Raw genomic sequence first — 25396 nt, 5'->3', positions numbered from 1 at the left:
TGTCCTTGAGGAATGGCTGTTCTTTCAGGAATGTCCCAAGTTCTTTCAGGACAAGAGTCTGATAAGTATTTTGAGTTTCTGGCTAATGTTCTGGATGCCTTAATTAGGACAGTAAGTGGTAAAAAGATGAGATTCCATGCAGACTGGGACATGTGTAAGCTACGCTTCCTCAATGGCTTCTGGCCTCCATCTTAGAGAGTTTGCTTAGCAACACTGTCTCCATTGTGAGTTTCCTTCCACACCAGCCATTAGTGAATGGCTTTACTTCCCTTTACCGTTTCTTCCCTTTACCCACTAAAATTATAAGGGAACTCAGTACCCTTGAACTATTTATCTGAAATACTTATTCCAAGTGCTCCTCTAGTATTGGAAGGATCACCCTCCAGATATAGCAGAAGAATTGCTAAAACCTTTTGCATTCTGTTTTTAAAAGATAGTTAACCCCTAGGTTAAACAATATTCACACTTGAAATAGTACTGGCCCCTGCCATGTTGGGTTTTGGTCCTTTCTCCCTTCTATTTCTCCATCTTTTTTTTTTCTTTTGCTTTGTTCTTGTTTAGCATGCTGACAAACCTCAGGCTGTGTGTTAAAGCCAGAGGAAAAAGAAAGACAACAAAAAAGTAACTAAGTTTTAAAATACTTACTTCCAGGCAGGATAAAGTTGTCAGGTCTTATGAAAGCAAGTGCAGCAAGAAACCTTTCTGGAACAAAAATGCCCTGAGTTTTACAAGTTGTCCATCAACTCGACTCTACTCGTCCCTAACTAAAATATTTTAGTCGCTCCATATCTTACTCCCTGAGATTCTTTTTCTCCCTTGTCAGGCACATACATCGTTTCAAAGCTCCCTTTCAGATGTTACCTTCCAGGCCCACCTCCCATCCCACTCCTGGTCAAAGAAAAATAATCCCAGCTGCTCTGTGCTGCTCCCTGTGCCACCTGGTTATTTGTCGATGCAGTTGTCATTCTTACTGGAATAGTAACTCCTGGAGGGCGGGGACCATCATCTTCATTTCCCATTCCCTAATACCTAGCAGAGTGCCCAGAAGATATATGTATTAAGTGACCTTAATGGTTATTATTATTTCTACCCATAATGTAATTTGTCTCTAGATCATAATTTTTCGGATAATTGACTGGTATCAGAATCCAGATATTGGATATTACATCTTCATGGAGTATCACACTTTTAATCATTTTAAAAGTTGAGGTTTTAGTTTTAGTTGCTGCAATTTTCTTATTTAATTTTTCATACGTGCAGAAGATGCACAAATCATGAGTTCAGTGTATTTCCTCAAAATGAACTCACCATGTAACCAGCACCCATATGGTTTTTCAGCAGTATAGAAACTTAAAGAATTGATTCTAATACAAACTTAGTGTAAGAAATGGTTTGCCACCGGTTTACTTGATTGTGTGTGTGTGTGTGTGTGTGTGTATGTTTTGAGACAAGGAAGTGACAGTGATACCTGTAGTGTGTAGTTTTTTCCTCTATTAAAGTGCTTTTTAAATTCTCCCTTTTGCATTCCCTTGGTAATTTCAAAGGAAATTGAATTTAAATGTTTTTCTAGCTGCATTTAAATGTATGTAAATGGATTGTAAATAAAAACTTTAAAGGAAATGAAAATGTTTTACAAATATCCCATTAATTCCCCAAGCATCCCTATATGACTCTGAAAAGAGCAGTTGTCACAGAATCAAAAGGCTACAGGAGACCCTTCAGTAGATCTATGAGTAGCCATTACAGAAAGATAATTGGCCACTTTCTCTTTAAAATGTTCAGAAAAGGAAATTTCATACTTTTTCAGGACAGTCCTCAGTTTGGGCTGTCATGCAGACCTGTAAGTGTTGAGGCTAGGATGAGAGAGTTCTCTCCGTGGGGAGTCATTCCTCAGGCACCTCCACCACATGGTGCATCTGGAGCCTCTTATCCTACATCCTAACTCCTGCTAACCCAACCTTTATTACCATCCCTATGATGGAAACCTCCTCCCTTGCTTTGTCACCTCCACTACCACATGCACACAGCATTCGTCACCAAGTACAGTTTATCCCACTTCCATGAGGTTGCTCACACCTGGCCTTCCCTCTCTTTGAACACCACTGCCTTCTTCCCATCCATCCTCATTTCTAGATGGTTGGTTTTATTATAGTATCCCCATTACTCTCCTTCCCTCCAGGTTTCCTCCCATCCACTTAACTCCTCTGCACTACTAATACTAAAGAGATCATCCAAAAATACAGACATTTTCATGCTCTGTGTAAATGCCAGTGGTTCAGAATGTAACCCCTCACGTGATCCTGCCTGTACCTCCCCAGCCTCACCTTTCTGCGCTCCGTCACCGGACTCCACGACTTGGCTATACTTGAGCCATTTGCAGTTCCCAGTGTGACCCAAACTTTTCAACTTGTGCAGTTTCTTCCTGTTCTCGGAATGGTGCCTCTGTATTTCACATTCAACATTTCATTAAGATTAAAAATGTGAACTCCCACTCTGAGCACTGCCACCTTCAAAGTCTATCATTTCTTCAATTCTGAAGAATCTTGTCATAATTCGTGAAGGGTGAATTGTCAAAGCTGCTTCAATATAAACATAAAATATGATAAAATAAAGTAAAAACATGACCTACTGTGTTGAGTAGACATGTCTTGATCTGTTCTTTTTCTCTTTTTTTCCCTCCTTTTAGCAGGATCTGTATTCAAATCACACGCTGGTCTTTTTAGATTACTACTCATTTGTGGATTGCTGGAAATAGTATGAGGAGGGATTGAGATGGGTGGGTGGTGACAGTGAGTTCGTGTAGTCTCAGGCTGAGATTCAAATCTCTTCAAATATTTTCTTATTGCCCTGGGTCTTCTCTTGCTTTTCAGTGTCCAGGTAGTTGTGGCTTGTGGTAATGCTTCTTATGTCACAGGCTTTTTGTCTTGGAACCTAGTGTTGTCACTGCTTTGCCTGTAACTGTCTCCCTTGGCTAGGAAGGTGGTATGTCACCATTATTTCTCCTTCAAGCCCACATTCTGTACTGTATTGTGGTGTCTGACTTGTCTCTGCTTTGCCCCAGCCATTTCTTCATTTGGCTTTTGAATCAAATACTGTTCAGGACTCTGAAACTTAAATTTAGAGAATTTGTGTTTGCTGAAAATCTGCAGGGGTATGTGTCAGCAATTAGCATCCTCCATTTCAGTGTTTTACAGATAAGCCTTTTAGTGCATTATGATTCTTTCCATTATTTCATTGAAAATTGAGGGTTTTTTTACATTGTCATTTAACTGTTTTCTACTTTAAGTTTTAATGTGCTGTTTCATTTTTGAACTTTTTACTGAAATATTACATACATGCAGAAAAAGGTACAAATTGTAGAAGTATATAGCTCAGTATATTTTCTCAAAATAAACATGCCATGTAACCTCACTCATACCAAGGAACAGAGCATCACCAATACCCCCAGAAGCCCCATTACTAGACCCTTCCAGTCCCTAACTCCTCTGCTCCCTCCCCCCACCATCACCTCTCAAGGATAACCATTCTGTGCCTTCCAAGACTATTGGGTACTGTTGCTTCTTTTTGAACATCGTATAAATGGAGTATTAGTCTGTTCCTTTTGGAATTTGCCTTCTTCCACTCAACATGTCTATTATAGTCAATCGTGATGTTACACAGAACAACTGTTTGCTAATTCTTACTGCTAATGTTCCATTATTTGAATGGTCTATAACTTGTCCATTCTGCTGTTGAAGTACCTTTGGTTGGTTTCCAGTTTGGAGCTATTCTGAATAGTACTACTATGAACATCCTCAAACATGCCTTTTGGTGCACAGATATATGCATTCCTATCAAGTAAACACCTAGGAGTGGAATTGCTGGATAATAGTGTACGCTAATGTTTAGCTTTCACGAATACTACCAGAAGATTTTCCAAATAAATCTTACTAATTTATACTTCGATCAGCAGTGAATGAAATTACAGTTGCCTCATATTCTCAGCAACACTTGGTGTTGCCAGTCTTTTAAAGTTCTTTTTTATTTTAACCATTCTACTGGTGTGTATTGGTGTTACATTGGGGCTTTAACTTGTATTTCCTTTAATTTTGTAACCTCTTTCATGAAATGCCTGATTAAGTCTTTGTCCCTTTTTCTATTAAGTTGTCTTTTTCCTATTAATTTGAGAAGTTCTGGATATATTCTGGACCCAAGTCCTCTGGTGGATATATGTAATACAAATATTTTCTTCCACCCTGTAGCTTGTCTTTTTTACTTTTTCATTTTTTTAAAACAAAAAGACCTTAATTTTAATGTAGTCCAATTAATTGAACCTTTCTTTATGGTTAACACTTTTAGTGTCCTGTTTAAGAAATCTTGCCTACCTCAAGGTCATAAATGTTATTTTCTTCTAAAAGCTTTTTTAAAAAGATTTTTTTTAATCTCCTATATTTAATGCTACTATTCAGAATATGAAGTCTTTAATCTTCTATTTTTTATTCCTTTTATTTACATCTTTATCTTGTATTTTTCATCCTTTTTCTCATATATGTATTTTTTACTGTAGTAAAATATATGTAACATAAAATTAACCATTTTAACCAAAGTGTACAGCTCTGTGGCATTAAATGCATTCATATTGTTGTGCAAACATCACCACTCTCCATCTTCAGAACTTTTCAGTCTTCTCTAACTAAACTCTCTCTCTACTCGGTAAGCCTTAGCTTCACATCCTATGTATATATTTTAAACAATAATACGTTTAATTCTTCCCACTTTTCTTGTAACATTAATACCAGATCTGCATACAAAAACATATTTTGCTCTTAATTCCAAATTTTTACAATTTCTAATTCATAACTTTAAAGTGCAAACTGTCAAAAAAGAGCAAAGTGTAAATATTTGAAAATTTTTTGTTGTTCATATATTTTTTACTTTACACTACATGAATTTGATTTAGCATTATTTTGTTGAAACGACATAGAGGAGGCTGAAAAATATTCTTATGTCAATTTAAGGTAGTGCTACGACAAAAAATCAAATAAGAAATCATGAATAATTTCCCCAGTAATTTCCACAGACTTCTTTTCTTCTATTTATAAATCATGTTATATTGAATAATATTCAAAGGTCCAATTTTGGAATTTAAGAGACTTTATTTTATAAACTTTTACTCTAGGCATATTAGCTATATTTGAATTGGGCTAAAGATTTTACTCTTGTATGAAATCTTTATCAGTCTAGCTAATCATTTTTAATTTATTTAAGATTATGTAAATAACTTAGCATTATAAAGTGGAATATATATCTAAATAAGTAACATTTTGCAACCCTGTCTCTAATTGCTAGCAATACTTACAGTTCCCTGATTGCTAGCAATTCCTTTCATTGGTATTCTTCTTTCTAAAATACTCTTAAGTCTGTAATATTAAATTTGTAGTATTATGCAGATATGAGAAATTCAAATAAGTAGTATAATAGCATAAGGACTATTAGAATTTTTTCTTTTCCCTTTATATTTACTCACATTTTCTCTTTGTGTTTTTGTCTTCCATGCACGTACTCCTAAAATATCCCTGTAAAGGGAGGAAATTCAAGGAGAAAAAAACAACTTCTCTGTGTATTTCTTCTTTCCTAATTACCCTATCCCTTTTACCTATTATCTTTCTTTTAAATAGCACCTGCTTGATTTTAAATTTTTCTTTAAGGTGATCATGTTTGTCTTGTCAGGGATGACAGGTGGTTAAACTGTAAAAATGACCTGTTAATGGCTAGAGTGGGGCACAGGAAATAACTAGCCCCCTTGCTCCCCTACAATTCCAGGTCACCTCTTAACCTCACCCCAGTTTGCTCACCATCCCCATTGTTCCTTTTCCCTTCCTGGCCTTAGTTGTGGATACCTAGAGCTACTCCACTATTCACCAGCTCAGAGAAAATGCCCTCCATGCTTTTGGGCGACACCTTCTCTATTCATCTTCTTGTTCCACTATCCCCTTCTCCTCTTCCCTTATAGTGTGAAAAATATGAGAGGAGGAGTAAATATATTGTTTCTCTAATATAGATCAAATGATTCTAACTTATAAAGGAAAGATAGATAAGTTATCTAATTCAAGCTCGTTAAGTTTCTTGAACCTTTACATACAACTTGATGACATTTTTCTCAAGATACCAAAGCTAGAATTTAACTTGCTTTCACTTTCTTCCATGACATTTTTATTACTTCTTAGATGTTCATCGTTTGCTAATTTTACAGTTTCTAGAAGGCCTTGGTCCAGGGTGTTAGACATAGCATGTGGGAAATCCCAGTACACAGGCTAATTAAATGTCATTAGTACTATCATTGTAATTAATATTAGAAGGCACCGTTTACTGAGCGTTCTCTATGTGACAGGCACTGTGTACTTACTTATCTTAACTCTTACAATGATGCTGTGAAGCAAGTCAGACTATTCCTATTTCCAAGGTAAAGAGTGGTGAAATCATTAATATATGGTCTCATAGGTAGAGTATGGTAGGGATGGATTGGAATTTGGATCTTTCTGACTCCAAAGTAGGTATCTCTTGAGTTCTGTGCTTAAAATGTCCCTTAATTGTTCTTAGACAAGAGTATGTTTTCAAAGGAAACAAAGAAAGAATATTCTGAGATGATTCTGCAACCTAACCTTGAATAAGTAGGTGAGAAGGGTGCATACACGGTATCAAAAAGGTGCGTGGTGCATGTCTGCTAAACTTCCATGATTGGCATGTAAGTACGTACACTCTTGTGTATTTTCCAGTGCCCTTGGTTGCATTTTTGTAGTGCTTAACAGGAGTCAGTGTAGCACTGTGGTAAGAGGATATGCATTGGGATAAGCAGACCGGGGTTCAAATCCCAGCTTTGACATTTACTTAATGTTTACTCTCTCTATGCCTCAAGGATCCTCGTCTTTAAAATCCATAAAATGCATGTATTTTGTAGATTGCTGTAGGTATTAATTAAATTCTGTGTTTCAAAGCTTTTCACAGAATGCTTGGTCCAGATGATACTTACAGACCTGAAAAACCGTAGATGGTATTGTACTTCTGATGCTACTGGCACTGGTGGTATTGTCATTGGTCCTCTGAACAGCACCAGGAGCCACACATGCTGATATTAGTATTCCCAGTTAATAAATGAGAAAATGGGTACTCGGAGTAGTTAACTATCTCACGTGGGTACATAGAGAATAAAGAATTTCTAATTCTTGCATCTAATGTGGGTTTTCTACTATACCTTGCAGCTTCCAGTAGTATTAGAATGTCAAATACATTCAAGATTCAAATTACAATTCAGTAGATGAAATGTCATTAGTTTATTTTCATACAGCACATTATTCTAGAGGATCACCTTCTTAACAAAATGCAGATTCAAAACTTCAAATCCCTTTAATAATCCCTCTATTAACAGTGGTCAGTTTTGATACTTTGGACCTAAGCATGAGGGAGATAGATCCTTACAGCATGGTCAGGAGAAATGGAAGGCCAGTAAGGAGAGAATTTAAACTTCACCCCTGAAATGTTCTTAATCTGAAGTTGAATTGCTTCACTGCTGTTTGACCAAAAAACAAGGAAAGAAAAAACTTCCAGAAGTGGGAAAGCCATTGGTTGTGAACACAGTCAAGTTTTTGTGGACAGATGATGTATTGGTAAAACTATTTCAGTATAAAAGAGACATAGGTAATAATGTTCAATTGTTGACTATCTAAAATTTAGTAAGAGAAATTCAGGTCAATCTGTAACTGTTATTGTAACAGATGCAGAACTGACTTGATCTACAGAATTCCCTTATGGCACTTAAATCTATCTTCATGGGTTAGTGGAATTATAGGTTTTAATTATATAATATTGAGGAATATAGTCTCTTGTGCATATTTTCTTCTTGGTAGTCATAGTATTTGACAGTCTGGCAAATCTTTACCAGTTGGGGGCTGCCTAACATAACAGCCCCTTCCCTTTCCAGCAGAAGGAGAGAGGAAGTGCACTGAAGGGAACACGACAAGCCTTAAGCACCTTAGATACTGCTTTAACAAGTCTGCATCTTCTGGGTCTGGCCAACATGTAGAGCACAGTCCTCCTGGAGGCAGCTCTGCTGAGCCCTTCCTACTTCTTCAGCAGCCACTCCAGGTGCTGAGACCCCATTCTTCACCCTCTTACTGCTGTGGTCCCTGTACTTTCACAGGCCACCTTCCTGACGAAGATCTTTATTAAAATGACCTCAAACCATCGTTACCACGGGTACCAGTTTTGGTCAGGGAATTCTATAAATCAGGTAATTTTACATTTTAAGTGAAGAAGGTAGGTCTTGTACGTTTCTGAGGATTGGCAACTAAACTTGGAAGGTGTTTGAAGGTGAGGATTTGTGTATAAAGGGGAAGTGAAAGTAATATTTAATGAGCAACTATCAAATGCCCAGTGTTTTCTTGAATAGGTTAATTCATTTCAAACTCAAATCAACCTTTTTGAGGTAAATCCATTTTTATAGGTGAGAAAAAGGCAAGCTAGGAGAGTAGCTTATCCCAGATCATGTATCTAGTTAGCTGAACTGAGATTTAAATCAAGCTTTGTGAGTACATACATGTTGGGGTTTGGAGCTGGTAGAACTGTTACTGCCTTACTCACTGCGATGCTCTCTTTTTATATCCGTGGCTGCTACAACCTCTCTGGTTTGGTGTCTGTTTTGTTTACCTGTAGTCCCCGTGCCTGTGTTTTATTCATTTTTCTATGTCTGATGCTTAGTTTAGCATAGAGCACATAATAGGTTCTCAATTAGTAGTAAGTAAATGATAAATGAACATACAAAGAATATAGGCATTGAAATCAGGTTGAACTGACTTCAAATTCAGTTTGACATGCCCCTATGTCCTTTTTTGAAAATTGGAATAAAAATGTCTACCTTAGGTGTTTGAGGAGCCAATGAAATCATGTATATAAAGGCCCTATCAGTGCCTTATGTAAAATACGTCCTTAATGTTTCTTCCCTTTCCTTCTCCTCTCCCCTTATATAAATGCTTATATTATATATTATATAAATGCTTGTATTATTATGAATGATCTTTGTTTTACTTTTATTGTGCAAGATTCCTGCAAGAATCATTCATTCCCGCTTAAATGAGCTTGCTACCTAAGTGATGCCAGATGTATCCAGGTTTTTTATTAGGTATTTTTTGATGTTGAAAATTGCATAGTGAGGTGTCACAAATTCTCAAAGTGTTCTCCAAGTTCTACAAATTCAATCAGGGTTGTTTTCTTTTCCTTCAAATAACTCAGTGTTATTCAACTTCACAAAATATGTAAAGGGCACTAGTCTTAGTCCATAAGTAATAACTTTTGCAGAAAAAAATTATGTATGCATATCTGCAAAGTACAGTCTTCCACATGCAATTAATATTCAATGCTTATTGACTGATATTTGCTTATAATATTGTATTTAAATGTTTAGTCCATTTTATAATGTCATAGCTAAATAGTAAAAAAAAAAATCTGGTTTGGGGAGATTTTGTTGAAATATTTCTTAAATAGTCATTTAAATACATGATGTCGGATCTGAAATAATCTAAAAGGAAATGTCATTTGTCTCTATTATACATAAAATTGTAGCATTTGAACCTAAAATTTCCTCTTGCAAAGTTTTAGTGGTGTTTTAGTCATTCACCTTAAAAATCAAATTAAAGAATAAGAACATTATGTGGTGTTAAATTCTGAGATTACTTTCATGTAATATTAGACACTTCAAGAAATAAACTTTAGGCATTAATCTACCTTAATAGTTATATATTTTTTAAATTTGAAAAGAAAATGAGGCCAGATGGACTAAAGAGAGTTGCCAGCACCTTTCTGCCTGGTGGAATTGCTATTGATTTATGACAAATTCCAGTAAGAGCAGGCTGGGACTGGTTTGTTGCTGTCAGATGAGAACTGAAAGCAGACAGGTTTTGTTATCAATCACTGGTTGGCCGTGTCAGACAGCAATGGCTGTTATAATTGTTTTGATGGCTCCGAATGACTTGAGCTTTAGTGACCAAAGCAGATTGTGGCAACTCAGCCATGCAAGACATTGACATGAAGAGGAGGTGACACGAGCCCTCAGAGGCAAAGTCAGATGGTCTAGAGGGGCAAATTTACTCATCAATTCAATAATTCACAAACTTTAACTTTTTTTTTTTTTCTTTTTTGCGGTATGCGGGCCTCTCACTCTTGTGGCCTCTCCCGTTGCGGAGCACAGGCTCCGGACGCGCAGGCTCAGAGGCCATGGCTCACGGGCCCAGCCGCTCCGTGGCATGTGGGATCTTCCCGGACCGGGGCACGAACCCATGTCCCCTGCATCGGCAGACGGACTCTCAACCACTACACCACCAGGGAAGCCCGCAAACTTTAACTTTTGATATGAGATGATGTTGATGAGCAAAAAGAGAAAATTAGGTTTTTGTTTTTGACAGACTTTATGGTGCTTTTTGTTGGGTTAGACTAGCCTTTCATGTTTTTCTTTTTACCCCAAGACTCTGTTACCTATAAGTAATACTTACTATATTTGTTTTAATGCAGAACATCATGTATTATATATCACTTCCATTACTAAGCCATTTGATGGGAATGTGTGCTTTAATGGGGAGCAAAGAAAGGGAGATAATATGGACCAGATATCTACCTTCATATATGACCTTGATTCCTGAATTTGAAGAATATAAATAAGTTGAGTTTCCTTGAATAAAGCACCTTCAGGAACTAAACACAGTAGAAGGTTTGAATTACTGACTATATCTGCCTCATTGTCTGAATGAAAACAGATTTCTGAAGGCATGTATATATCAGTCAGTTGGGCAAACATACAGGTGTGTGTGTGTGTGTATGTGTGTGCATGTGTGTTGACACCGCGCACCGCAACGAAGAGTAGCCCCTGCACACGGCAACAAAGACCCAATGCAGCCAATAATTAATTAATTATAAAGAAAAGTTAATGCAAACCCCACAGTCTCCTGTTAAGATGTAAGAGAAATTGAGCTCCAGGCCTTCAAGGAATGTATAGACTGAAATGTAAACAGGACAAACACAATTGTATATATTACATCATTAACAAGCAACCTTCTTAATATCAGATTATAACAAATAAAATTATAAATACTTAGATTATACTAACGAGAAAGCATATGGATAGACTAAAAAACTTTATAAACAAAATGTTATTTGAACTAAATTTTGAAGGAGTAGGAAAAGGTAAATTTTTTTTCTGGAAAAGGACTGCTTAGGAAAGATGTTTTAATAGCATTCTGTACAGATAAAGAAAACATGACAAATCAAATTTTACAGAACAATGAGGGTCAAAGTTGGAGATTGTTAACTCACTGTTGTGGTTCTAAATTACTCTAATATCCTACAAAGTTTCAGCGTAGTTTAGCACAATGATCAGAACATTGATCAGATCAATGTTCTCATAATAATAGGCTTTTAAAATATTTTCAGTGACGTAGACACCAGGGTTCTGACAGATGATCAGTAAAGACTATCTAGATGTTAAAAGTCTTCAAATTCAAGTAAAACAAGCAGAAAATAAGCTAGAAATCTTTCTAAATTTAGGTACAAACATTTTCATTTCAGCTAAGAAAAGGCAAGCAACCTGACTTTCTGTTTCTTCTTGCTGTTTTCCTTTTTTTTTTTTTTTGGAATAATTATATGGAACTATAGATAACAAGCAGGCTTGCATGGTCTTTGAATATGGCAGTTACGTCTTCTACGTTGATTTACTAGCTCATTCTCTTTCTAAGCTTTTTAACTGTGGTGATCGTTGTAATTACAGAGCTGCCTGTATTGTGTGAAGGTACAATTTGTAGGTCAAATGTGTTATACAGAAGTAGGTATGGTGGCTGTCTAATTAGATTGCTTAATATTTTTCAAAATGGCACTGTTTTTTGTTGTTGTGCTTTGTTTGTCTCAGTGTTCCAAATGTTCTCTTTTAATATAATTACATGATTGGATTTTCTTTTGAACTTTATGAGACATTAATTAGCGTTAAACATTTAAGCCTGAAATATGATTTGCCGTTGGACAAAATTCTACAGTTTCTTCATCTACGTTTTGTAGTCGAATGCTGAGAATTCACTCAATAGATAGATGTTCATTGTGCAGCTCCGGGTAGCATCTGTCGTAGATGCTGGGGCTCTAGCTATTTTTGCCATTATGGACCTTACAAAGTTCACCTTCTCTTGCAGCAGCATTCTGTATTGGTGGAAATTCTAAAGTCCACACCTTGCCAGGAAACCTGGTGCTTTTTTTCTTCACCATGTGAATGTTTTGGTCACAAGCTGTTCTAACTTACTCCACCAAGTGCATTATTGTGCCTTCTGAGTATCTCATGATTAGTGACGTCCTCCAGAGATTTCAGCTCCCTGGAGCTGAGAGCAGTTCAGTGAGCAGAGTCTACTCTCCTGCCAAAATACTGGTTTATCTGACCTCTTGCAGCCCTCCTTTGGAACTCTTCCTACTTCTTGCAATATATCCTGTCTTTGTGGAACTATGTTCCTTACTTATAGTGCCCTAAATAGATGCTTCTCTATTTTATACAGGTGGAGAAAAATTCACCTACATAAGTGTATTGGCTTTTTTTCATTAGGTATAAATACTTCCCTATGGAACAAGGATCAAATCCAGTTTATAAATCATATATACAAGAGATGTAAGATGACTCCCGAACACCCCATCCCAGACACGTGGTCTTGTGTTGTCACTGCAGTTGGTGGCTGGGCCTCCCTTTAACATCAACGTTCAGAAGAGAGTGCATTGTATTGTTCTCAGTCAGGGACAGAATTTAGAATCTTTGGTATTGACCGCTGAAAATCAGGGCATTCGGTTGTATGCGTGATCTGACTCAACCCAGTCCCTTCTGTCACAATTAATGTTTTCTGGTTACATTAAGAGCATTAAATTTCCACAGGGCAGATTCCCATTTCAACAAGGTGTGTACAACACACTAATGATGTTCTCAAATGAGAAAGCGGTGTGCATCCATACAAATTGAGATCACACCTCCATCCTTGGAATATAGTTGTGATTACATTAAAGACACATTACAAGTCAACAACAAAAAACTTCCTTATGTATTAAATTAGTAAAAATTTATATATCTTATTATAGTCACCTGTTTTTGTGTTACTTCATGTCCTATATATTAATTTTCCATTTTAATTGTCACAATTGACTACTGTTTATACATACTTAACTTATTCTACTAAGCCATGATTGTATTTATTTTATAATTAATTTCATTTTTAATAGATAGTACACTCTTATGGTCCAAAATTAAAACTTTATAAAACTTTCACTCCCACCCTTGTCCTTTATACACAGTTTCTTTTCAGAGTCAACTAATGTTACCAGTATCTTTTCTCTCTTTTAATTTTTATATATCTTACATCTCTTTATATCCTTTTCCTATTTTTGTTGTGTTATTTGGTCTTTTTCCTACTTTTTTCTAGGAATTCTTTATGTATTAGTTCATAAAGATATCAGTCAACATTAAGTCATTTACAATAAAATTATCCATAGAATTTTTTTTAGAAATAGATAAGCTAATTCAAATGGAAAAACAAAGAAGCAAAAACTAGAAAAAATATTAAAAAAAAAAAAAGGGAGAGAGAGAGGCCAGTGGAGGTCTAGCCTTACCAGATATTATGACACAAAGCAACAACAAGAAACTCAGAGAATATATTTCAACTCCCAAAAGACTAATTTCTCTGTTTTCTTTTTGATGCCCAAATTGTCAGACTTGTCCAGTAAGAACCGTCTTCAAGTTTCTGTATCCTTTAACACTGACCCAGGCGTTTTTTAATGTGTCCTTACATTTTGGCAACAAGATGCTCCAGGCTCATTTTGAGTATTTTTTTTCCCTGCTGTAGAACTTGGAATCACTTTCTTTAATGGAGAAGACTGTTAGAGACCAAAATGTGAACATTAGTGCTGCACGTCAAATTATGTACAATTGGCCCTCCATATCCACGGATTCAACCCAGTTCCAGAAAGAAAATATTTTTAAAATTCCAGAAAGTTCCAGAAAACAAAACTTGAATTCGCAGCAGGCTAGCAACTATTTATATAGCATTTACATTGTATTTACAACTATTTGCATAGCATTTACATTGGTTCAGGTATTTTAAGTAATCTAGAGATGAGTTAAAGTATACCGAGGATGTTGGAGGATGTTCCAGGATTACGTAAGTTATATGTAAATACTATGCCATTATATATAAGGGACTTGAGCATCCATGGATTTTGGTATCCATAGGGTTCCTGGAGCCCTGGGTTCCTCGTATCCTTGGATACCAAGTGACAACTATATATGGTGGTAGGCTGGCTGCATAAGACCATAACCAGCCCACTTTAGTAATAGACTAGACAAGAAATTCCTTTTTTAAGTGCATAAGTTCACGATGGTTTATTTTCTCTACATCACATCTTCCTAACAATAGAAATAACAGCCAACATTTATGTAGCTCTTACTATATAGCTAGGTAGTGTTTTGCCCTTACATGTAGTAACTCACTCCATCATCACAAAAATCCCATAAGGCATAGATATTTATATTTGTGTGTGTGTGTGTGTGTGTGTGTGTGTGTGTATGTATAAAAGAGGGACTTCACAGAAAGTTGTTAAATAACTTGCTCAAGTTTAAATAACTAGTAAGTGTCCAAGGTGGGATTCAAACCCATGCATTTGTCCATATCCTTTACTTGAGAAAAATGGATGAATGAGTATAAGGACTCCTATGGGAAAGAGTTCCAAATTTCCCGGTTCATTTCAGGCAAACATTTGGGAAAGAGGCTGACTGTGTGTCAGCCCAGACAAGTTCTAATAGTCCTTTTCCCTGAATATTAAATAATTGTTTACTATGCTTTATGTGACCTCAAGGATATAAGACCTAATTATTATCCCAGTTTCTTAAACAACAACCTATACCCCTAAGGATTTGAGCACCTAGCTGTTGCCAGGGGGAAATAAACACTCCTTTGTTCCTGCAGGTCACAGTGACCTTACAAGAAATCAACAGAGGTTGGCTTTGTTTTTGAAGAGGCTTCTTTAGATAGAATTAATTCACTGCCTCCACTGAGAGACACGGTAAAGAATAAAATATTTAATGTGAAAAAGAGACCCTCTTTCTTTGAAGGTCTTCAGTCTTTTTGTAGAAAAGATAATTTGTATGAAATGCCTTTATCAACTGAGTACATTTTATTATCATCATTGATTTCTAGCCTCTAATCTCTTATACATTCATTGGGAGCTCTTAGCCAAAAGTCATACATTATTATTTTTAATGTATTTGTGTTTACTTCTCTGTATTACCTAAGGCTAATTTTATTATTATTACCATCATTATTAGTAAATTGCATTTTAACACCCACTTGCCTGTTTTTCTCAAATGTCTAGTGAGGATAGTTAACTCTGAGACAGGAAGAGTCCAAAAGATCAACACTCTTATGAGTGAGGGGTCGCGAGATCAGCCATCTGAAGACTCTCACACTAGATCTGTGCCTCAGTGAATTGGAAGAAATACAGAAAGGGTTGGGGATTCCTTAGTTGGTTAGCTGGACCAGGAGGCTCAATTATCTCATGAGGTCCTGAAGTAGATATAAGGATCTATACACATAGTACAGAGCCCAGCGATGGCGAGGTCAGAGAAATGAGAGCAGGCAAATGGACCCCACCACTGCCTGGGGGTGATGGTTACCCTATCCCGAGGTGTTATGTTTAGATTAGCTAGTTCTATCTGTGAACAACATATTCACAGAAATTCAGAATCATTTGATTCATTGATGCCTGTCTTATTGTATGTGCATGCTGGAGAAAACATCAGTTGCATATAAAGAATTACATATGTGTATACATATGTAGGTCCATACATATACATGCACACACAGTTATTATTTATATAGGGGTGGAAATAACTGGCTTTGTACAACATTGTTTCTATCAATTTGGTTATATGAAATAATATATGTAAATCTATATATTTAATTCTAGAATACAACACTTGTAAAGTGAAGTTCTAGTTTATGTGATAGAATGGACCTCGTAATCTGTTAAATATGGCAGCTATGTTTTCAAAAGAAATACTTTCTCCCCAAGTTAATAATAATCAAGGTTTGAGTTTTAATAAGTAATTATAAAATTTTAGCAGAGAAAAGACATTGGTCAGCAAAGCGTATGATGCTATTTTTTTCCTGTCTTTTATCTTTGTAATAAGCCATTTTTCTTAAGTCACTTTCTGCTGTTGAAAATGGTAGTATTCGTGTTCTAGCAATAATTGTAGAGGTTTGAGTTATTATAAACTTTGAATATCAATTCCCCCCTTCTGTGACAGTTCTACCACTAGGGAAGTCAGGCTTGCAAGGTCTAATTACTGCAGCGTTTTGATATCCCCAGCTACAATGTTGGCAGGAATTTAAGCCATGGTAGAATTCATTGGTGACACCATTGTAACTAAAAAGCACAGAATCTGTTTTTAAGCTTGTTCAGGGTGGAAAAAAGTATTGGATGATGTCAAATAGTCTTGCTGTAAGTTCAGAAGTGCCTTGGATGATTCTAATATGAAATGCTAATTATTTGCAATAGGATGTAAATAAGGTGGCACCAAGTCTTATTTGCAGTGACTAATGAAAGCTGTTGTACTGTAATCAGTGAGATACAGAGCAACAGGGCAATTCATTAGGAAAACCATAGTTGACAAGCAGTTAATGCATGCCAGTCTGGACCTTTCCTCTTGCTTCTGTTTGCTTCTGTTATTTCTCGTTGATAATAATAAGTCCCATATGGAAAACATATAACAAGGATAGGAAGAAACTAGCAGCTAAATTTTGCCAAGCTAGGCCGAATATCTACAGGCTGTAAGTCTCCCTTTAGCTTTTCTTTGCCTATGAAAAACAACTGCCATATTAGGCTGATTGAAAATACAGTGATTTTCTAGTCAGCAAACTGCTAGTCTGAGAATTTTTCATGTTATCTCTCCAGACTTGAGCAAAACTTAACTATGCTGCAAATTATTTTATATTCCAGATATATATTACATTTCAAAGTTTAACCACATTTTCACTTCTCATACTTTAGTAACAGAATACTTTTAAGAAATAAAAACACAAAACTGCTTGATATACTGCTCTCTTCTCTGTGTTATCCTGTACATGCCTTAGTAAATAAAAGTTGAAACTCTGGAATAGCTTTTCTGCTCTGGGTTGTACGTTCATCACAGCAGCAATAGTATAGGACACTACACTCTTTTAAAGCTTGTATAGCCAAATTTCTAACATATAGCTATTAAAGTAAAGGAAATAATTATGTTTTATTCCCCACAGGTGGAAAAATTAGGAAGGTGACTACTGTTGTCTGTAATTTTTAGAGCTGTTTCTATCACTGATTATCCATGACTACCATAAAGGAAAGCCAGCTCATTTGATTCAGTAAGCATTTTATGGTCCCTCTCTTTTTTAAAAGATTTTAAGGTACCTTGCCTATTTAAAGCATGGAGAAGTAACTGAAAAGTCAGTACTGTGATTTATTTCTGAGCTTCCTGACAGACAGTGGGAAGAAAGGAAGCAGAGCTGGTTCTAGAGTACCAAAACTTGGGCTACATCCTCTGGGCAAGAGAATACTTGAATCTAGGTTCAAGGAAACAAAACCCAGGAAATACCAAGGGTCTAAGGCCAATGGAGAGTTTACTTCAGTCTTTATTCCCCATTATTTAAAATGCCATGAATTATCCACACTGAGCTCTTTCATTTTATCTGGAGGTGTCTTAAGTCCTTTAGACAATCTCGGACCCCTAAGCTTGGTATAGAATAAGATCACTCTGCAGTGGTAGTGCATGCAAGGAGTTTTGCACAAGTAGGATTGCCAGATAAAACACAGATGGTCAGTTAAATTTGAATTCTAATAAACAATGAATACTTTTTTAATATCAGTATTTCCCATAAATACTTTAAAAATATTATATAAATATATCCCAAATATTACGTGGGACCTACTGATACTAAAGATATTATTTGTTATCTATCTGAAACAATTGTTAACCTGAAATTCAAATTTTTGTCCTAAATCTGGCAACCCTACCCACAGCCTGCAGGCTAAGCCTCACAAACTGTAATAGGGAACTGTCCCTTTATCACAAAAACTTAGTCTTTTTTTTCCTTCTTTTAACCTTTGTTGAGATGTTGATGGTGATAGATAGAAAAAACATTATTTTCTAGCAAGGAGAGACTTAACAAAGGAGCTTTAAGCCGTACATGATAATCAACCACAAAAGGAAGCTTTATCAAGGGGCTATTTCAAGTGAGGTATGGATTGGTAGGGAAAGAACACACACACATACACACACACACACACACACACACAGAGTACAGTTAAATTAAGCTTCCAGTTAAAATTGCCAGAGAGATAGCATCTTATGGGAAGTTGGAAGTCTGTATGGTGGGAGTGTGTATAGCGTATCTCAATACCCCATTGCCTCCGGAAACTGATAGGGGCCTGCAGCTTCAGAAATACAGTCCTGGGAAGTAGGGTCTCGCTGACTCTGAAAAGCTTAGTTCTTATTGTACTTACTGTTCTTTTATCCTTGGGGTTTTAAATCTTGGATATTATTCTGGAAGTACTTCTACTAACAATCTGGACACTTTGCATCAAGGAACTGTTTTAAACATTGGCCTCTCATCCTTGAACACATGTCAGCGTCACCAAGAGCACAAAAGATTCTGAGTGCAGGAGAGCTGAGTAGCATCCTTTAGTCCCTGAACATTATTTTGAAGTGCTCCCTTCCCTATAGACTTTGAACCCTGTATTGCTCTTCCTCTCCACTACAAACTGGAAATTTATTTCTTGGAAGGAGTATGTATGTGCTGGCACGTGTTTAGATCGAGGTTCAGCTTGAGACCAGAATTCAGTTTAAGCAGAGAAGTACTGATAATGGCATATTAAATGGATTGCAGTATCATTGGGAGAAATGAAGAAGCACTCTAGATTGAGTTTTATGAATAATATCCAAAGCCAGGACACAGGCCATCAAGGCAATTGCTCCCTCCTCTGTGAGACAGAACTGCCTGCTCAATTGGGAAGCTGCTGCTCTAGAACCTCACCGCCACTCCTGACACAAAGTCCCTATGATCTGGAAGCTACCGTCATTACTGCCAGCTACAGAACTGCACAGGGCCCTTGCTGTCTACCCCAACATAGCAGATACCCATCTTCCCTTTCAGCACCCACAAAGCTAGTGACCAGATACTGGGAACTTGCTGATGCTTCCAAAGTCACATTTGTGAGCAAAACCAGCAAAAACACGGCCTCTACTTTACTTCCACCTTTCTAAGCCTTGAGCAGTTTGGAGACTGGCCAAACCAAATCATATCCAAACTGTGAGGGGATCTTTGAGATGGTTCTTAGCTTTCCAGCCAGTATAATACAGGAAGGCACTGTAGTAGGTGGCTGAAATGGACGTTGACTGTCAGTTCTCCATAACCTTGTTCACAAGTAATCATCACATCTTATTGATTAATCTGCCCCCTACAGAAGGGAAAAATCAGTAAAGACCATGTCATAAGGCTGTCAGACGCTTTTTGGAAAATGTTTCTGAGGACCTTCTGTAAGTTAGATCATTAGTATTTCCGTCTGTAAGGTCATATACCAATTCTTGAACAGTGGCAAGTTTTTTTTTCTGACCTTGAATTCCTAAGGGCTTTGAACACAGAATCTTTGACAGGGGTAATGACATGTCTTATGTACAATGTTCTGACAACAGTTTTATGTCATGCTTCTTTATATGGTTGTATCTTTATTCAGAAGTGTTTGCCTTGCTTCTGATGCTCCTGAAAGGGCATGAGCTGCCAGCACCATTCTGGCCGTTACTTTGATGGTGCTCAGAAACTGTTCTCAGAACTAATCTACCTTGTTTCTGTTTTGGTTCCTCCAGACACAAGCAAGTAACCTGATGGGACTGGAATTCCTTCCCTTTTCACCTACTGTTATGGCTGGATTGATGCCAAGTGGGGCATACGCAAATCCACCCAAGTTTTCTTTGGATGGTACATCCTCTTTTCTCTGTCATTAACCATTATTTTTCAATTAGACCCAAAGCGAAAAGGTTCCTAAGGCAATAGTGAGAGGCAAATAGGGTAGAATTAGTGATAGTCCAGAAATACTTACAGGGTTATTTACAGGACTGGATTTTCATTTGGTAGGAATTAGAGAAACCCACATCATTGATTCACCTGGTTCTTATACAGTTGTGGAAATGTTGACAAATAACTTTAAAAGAAACATGAGTTAACAGCTTGAGTACTGAAGTATGGTTCCTCCTTTTATATTACTTGAGGAGCCATTGTTGTATAAAAATCACAGTGAAATAAATGCAATAAAAATCATCTTTATTTATCAAAATAATATTTATTACCGAGACATGAAAAAAAATGAAACTGACAAAGTAAGTTACACATTACTATCAATCTTTTGCAAGTTTCATGGATTCTTTCAGTAAAAAGGCCATACCTGCAAATTCCACTTGAGCTTTTCTAATCAAATTTTCATATAAGTTGGTTATAATTGTTAACAATCCCTTGTGGGAAAACGGATGATTTTTTTTTCTTAAATAGAACAAAAAAAGATGTGCTATAGTATAAATGTAAAATATAATTCAAAAATCTTGACTTATGTAATGTTTAGAGAGTTATTTGTGGAATTTTTCAATATGAAAATTCAGCCAAGTATACATTTAGTAAGTTGCATTATTTTGGATTGCTTTAATAGGGTAAAAATCTTAGAAAAATAAAAATCATGGGAATTAGGGCTAAGTTCCTACAATACTTCTTTAATAGCACCTGTATGCCTCACCCCACATAAATACTTCTTAAAATTTCATTTGGGATTGTTATATATGCTAGTCAGTCAATGAAAATGAGTTATTGGGGCAGATAAATAAATGGGCTTAAAATATTTACTTACTAGCTTAAATAACTACCAAGAACTGTATTCTGCTAAGCTTCGAAAATTCTAGTCATTTTCCTCTCTGTTTGCCTAAAGTCTTTCTCATACATTCAGCTTTATAGATAACTGACAGGCACATACAGAGGAGAACCCTTGCGTTGGTGATATATTTTATGACATTTTATTCGTTCAACCAGCATTTTTGAGCACCAACCACATGTGGAACCTGCCTTTGTTACAAAGGTGACACAGCGTTTCCTGGCCTGATGTACTTCCGTGTTTTACAGAAGAAACTATTGAGGTTTATATTATTATACATTGCCCATATTTATTAAAATAAGTTATTTCCAGATTTTTATGAACTTTTTTCATAGAATAAACCTAAATGTTTTCATTAAATGTTAATAGTTTGTAATATTTCAGGCATAGTATTTTATTAATATTTTAAGAATCTATATTTTAATTAATTTTAATTTTTGCTAAGTAAAACATTCACATGGTTCAAATTGAGAATTTCAAAAGAAGATGCAGTGGTGTGAACAATCCCCCTCCCCTTTGTCCTCCAACCAGCCAGGTTCCCCCTCCCCAGCAAAAATGCATATTGGTTAAGATTAGGTTCAAGTGCATGTAAGAGAAAACTCAAATATCATTGACTTAAATACTTCAGTTAGAGAAATTCAAAGGTGTCGGTCTGATACTTATATGGAAGTTCCACAGTGTCATCAGGGACTTGGACTCCTGTCTTTTTTGTTTGTAGTTTTATAACTTTATTTGACAGTGGTTAGCTCTTATCCACACTGACTGTAGATTTTTGAAGGTGATGACAGGAACATTAATAACCAACATATAGAGCTTGTTTGGTGAGTCTTCATCCTCATTACGTTTTCTAAACAACCACACATGGATCCAGTATGGGACATTCTGATTCCTTTGGCCCAGACAGCTTTGTTGAGCCTGATGTCAATGTGCACATCTGGAGTTCCCATCTCCTTCATGGAGAACTTCTAATTTTTTTGAGTGTCTGAGGGGCAGGCGTCTTGAACCCCAGTCCATGGATGTGCTTGTGAATGTTGATGGTATATTCTCTGGTCACCACTTCATTGATGGCAGTCCCTCTTCTTGCCACCCTTCTTTGCAGGAGTCATTCTTCCAGGCCCAGGTTGGAAAGGATGAGGGTGAGGGATTATCTCCTTCGGTCTTGATGCTTACCATCTTTAACCTTTAGCGTTTAGTCTGGAGGCTGCCCCCTGGTCCAGTTCGGCTAGTGGAATGCCATGTCATTTCTGTATTCCAGGGAGGAGAAAGAAGTCAATAAGAGCCAAAAGTCATGGCTCTATAAACAGGTTTCCCCAACATGAAGAAGAGGAGATGTAGAGAGAAGTTTACCTCACAGGGTACCCATGTGAAAGAAATGCCTGTAGCAGATAGGACATGAGCAGCTTGAGAGAAAGTATTCCCTGGAACAGAACATCACCAGGGACAGCAGTGGCCAAAGGCAGACTTCACGTATTTTACTTTCTTGTTTAGGACCAACCTTTTTAAATAACTTACACGTATCATAGTTTGTTAATACATTATTCATCAAATCATAGCATCTTATTTGTAAACTGAAATTTTACCTAGAAATGTGACATGGAACTGATATTAAATGTTGTATTTGATAGATATTTTCCCTAAGTAAGAATATTGCTCTTTATTCATTCTATGGTTCAGCCCAAATTACATAAGTACCCAGGTCCCATTTCACTTATACAGTGTTTTTCGAGCAGGACATTTTATTTCATGGCTTAAGTTCAAGGGGAAAAATATTCTGGAAGGAAGGCATTATATGGGGTGTTACAGAAAAAGAGCAGCCTACTGTTTTTTGTACTAAAGAAAACAAAGGACTTTTTAGAAAGATGTGTTTCTTATCAGAGGCAGACCATGAGCTAAATCTCAGGTAAAGAGATGCACTATCAGTGGTTGTCACAGTATACTTGTTTCAGGTTTGGATTCTGAATATACTTTCTATAAATTATCAGTAGAGTTGGGGGGAAAAAAGCTTTTTATGAGGTGGCACTCTCATTAAAGTATATGAATGTGAGGTATCTGTTACTTCTCACAAAAGCCGTAATAAATTATATGGAAAACTATTCTCCAGTCTTTTTTCAGCTTTTATGAGTTACAGTTGACATATAAAACTGTAAGATGTCTAAAGTGTACAACGTAATGATTTGACATACATATACATTGCAACAGCGCCCCCATTGAGTTAATTCATGCATCCATCACCTCACATATTTCACATATTCATCTTTCTTTCTTTTTTGGCAAAAACATTTAAGGTTTGCTTTCTTAGCAAATTACGATTATACAATGCAGTGTTATCAACTGTAGTCACCATGTTATACATTAGATCCCCTGACCTTATTCATTTTATTACTGAAAGTTTGTGCCCTTTTACCAATCTTTCCCTGTTTGTCCCACCCCCACCTCCTACTCCTGGAACCACTTTTTTACTCTCTGTTTCCATGAGTTTCTTTTTTTATTTTTCTTTTTTAGATTCCACAGAGAAGTAATTCCATGTGGTACTTTCTGCCTAGCTTCTTTCACTTAGCATAATGCACTCCAGATTCATCCATGTTGCCAGGATGAAATGGCAGGATTTCCTTATTTTTAAGGCTGAATAATATTCCATTACATATTGTATACATATATATACACACCACATTTTCTTGATCCATTCATTCATTGATGAGCACTTAGGTTGTTTCCATACCTTGGCTGTCATGAATAATGCTGTAATGAACATGAGAGTACAGATATCTCCTTGACATAAGGGTTTCGTTTCCTCTCTAACCTTATTGATAATTAAAAACCAGCTCAGAGCCAGCTCTACCACCACCAGTCCCTCCCATCAGCAAACTTGCACAAGACTCTTAGATAGCCACACCCAACAGAGGGCAGACAGCAGAAGCAAGAAGAACTACAATCCTGCAGCCTGTGGAACAAAAACCACATTCACAGAAACATAGACAAGATGAAAAGGCAGAGGGCTATCTACCAGATGAAGGAACAAGATAAAACCCAAGAAAAACAGCTAAGTGAAGTGGAGATAGGCAACCTTCCAGAAAAATAATTCAGAATAATGATAGTGAAGATGATCCAGTAACTCGGAAAAAGAATGGAGGCAAAGATCGAGAAGATGCAAAAAATGTTTAACAAAGACCTAGAAGAATAAAGAACAAACAAACAGAGATGAAAAATACAATAACTGAAATGAAAACTACACTAGAAGGAATCAATAGCAGAATAACTGAGGCAGAAGAACGGATAAGTGACCTGGAAGACAGAATGGTGGAATTCACTGCTGCGGAACAGAATAAAGAAAAAAGAATGAAAAGAAATGAAGACAGCCTAAGAGACCTCTGGGACAACATTAAACGCAACAACATTTGCATTATAGGGGTCCCAAAAGGACGCGAGAGAGAAAGGACCCGAGAGAGAAAGGACCCGAGAAAATATTTGAAGGGATTATAGCTGAAAACTTCCCTAACGTGGGAAAGGAAATAGCCACCAAAGTCCAGGAAGGGCAGCGAGTCCTAGGCAGGATAAATCCAAGGAGAAACATACCGAGACACATAGTAATCAAATTGGCAAAAATTAAAGACAAAGAAAAATTATTGAAAGCAACAACAGAAGAACAACAAATAATATACAAGGGAACTCCCATAAGGTTAACAGCTAATTTCTCAGCAGAAACTCTACAAGCCAGAAGGGAGTGGCATGATATACTTAAAGTGATGAAAGGGAAGAACCTACAACCAAGATTACTCTACCCGGCAAGAATCTCATAAAGATTCAATGGAGAAATCAAAAGTTTTCCAGACAAGCAAAAGCTAAGAGAATTCAGCACCACCAAACCAGCTCTACAACAAATGCTAAAGGAACTTCTCTAAGTGGGAAACACAGAGAAGAAAAGAATCTACAAAAACAAACCCAAAACAATTAAGAAAATGGTCACAGGAACATACATTTCGATAATTACCTTAAACGTGAATGGATTAAATGTTCCAACCAAAGCACACAGGCTTGCTGAATGGAAACAAAAACAAGACCCATCTATATGCTGTCTACAAGAGACCCACTCCAGACCTAGGAACACATACAGACTGAAAGTGAGGGGTTGGGATAAGATATTCCATGCAAATAAAAATCAAAAGAAACATGGAGTAGCAGTACTCATATCAGATCAAATAGACTTTAGGGGCTTCCCTGGTGGCGCAGTGGTTGAGAGTCCACCTGCCAATGCAGGAGACATGGGTTCGTGCCCCGGTCTGGGAAGATCCCACATGCTGCAGAGTGTCTGGGCCAATGAGCCATGGCTGCTGAGCCTGCACATCCGGAGCCTGTGCTCCGCAACAGGAGAGGCCACAACAATGAGAAGCCCGTGTAAAGCAAAAAAAAAAAAAAA

The 25396-nt window shown here is 36.8% G+C and overlaps 1 protein-coding gene across 1 annotated transcript in view; it reads left to right on the top strand.

Moving 5' to 3' along the window:
• The window catches only part of DIAPH3 (diaphanous related formin 3), a 408148-nt gene that overhangs the window by 313274 nt on the left and 69478 nt on the right, over window positions 1-25396 (top strand).

The sequence above is a fragment of the Neophocaena asiaeorientalis genome, unplaced genomic scaffold (genome assembly GCF_003031525.2).
Source record: "Neophocaena asiaeorientalis asiaeorientalis breed wild unplaced genomic scaffold, Neophocaena_asiaeorientalis_V1.1 scaffold127, whole genome shotgun sequence".
NCBI classification, from domain to species: Eukaryota; Metazoa; Chordata; class Mammalia; order Artiodactyla; family Phocoenidae; genus Neophocaena; species Neophocaena asiaeorientalis.
Note: the sequence above shows the minus strand (reverse complement) of the source record. Positions and strands in the feature narration are given on the sequence as shown.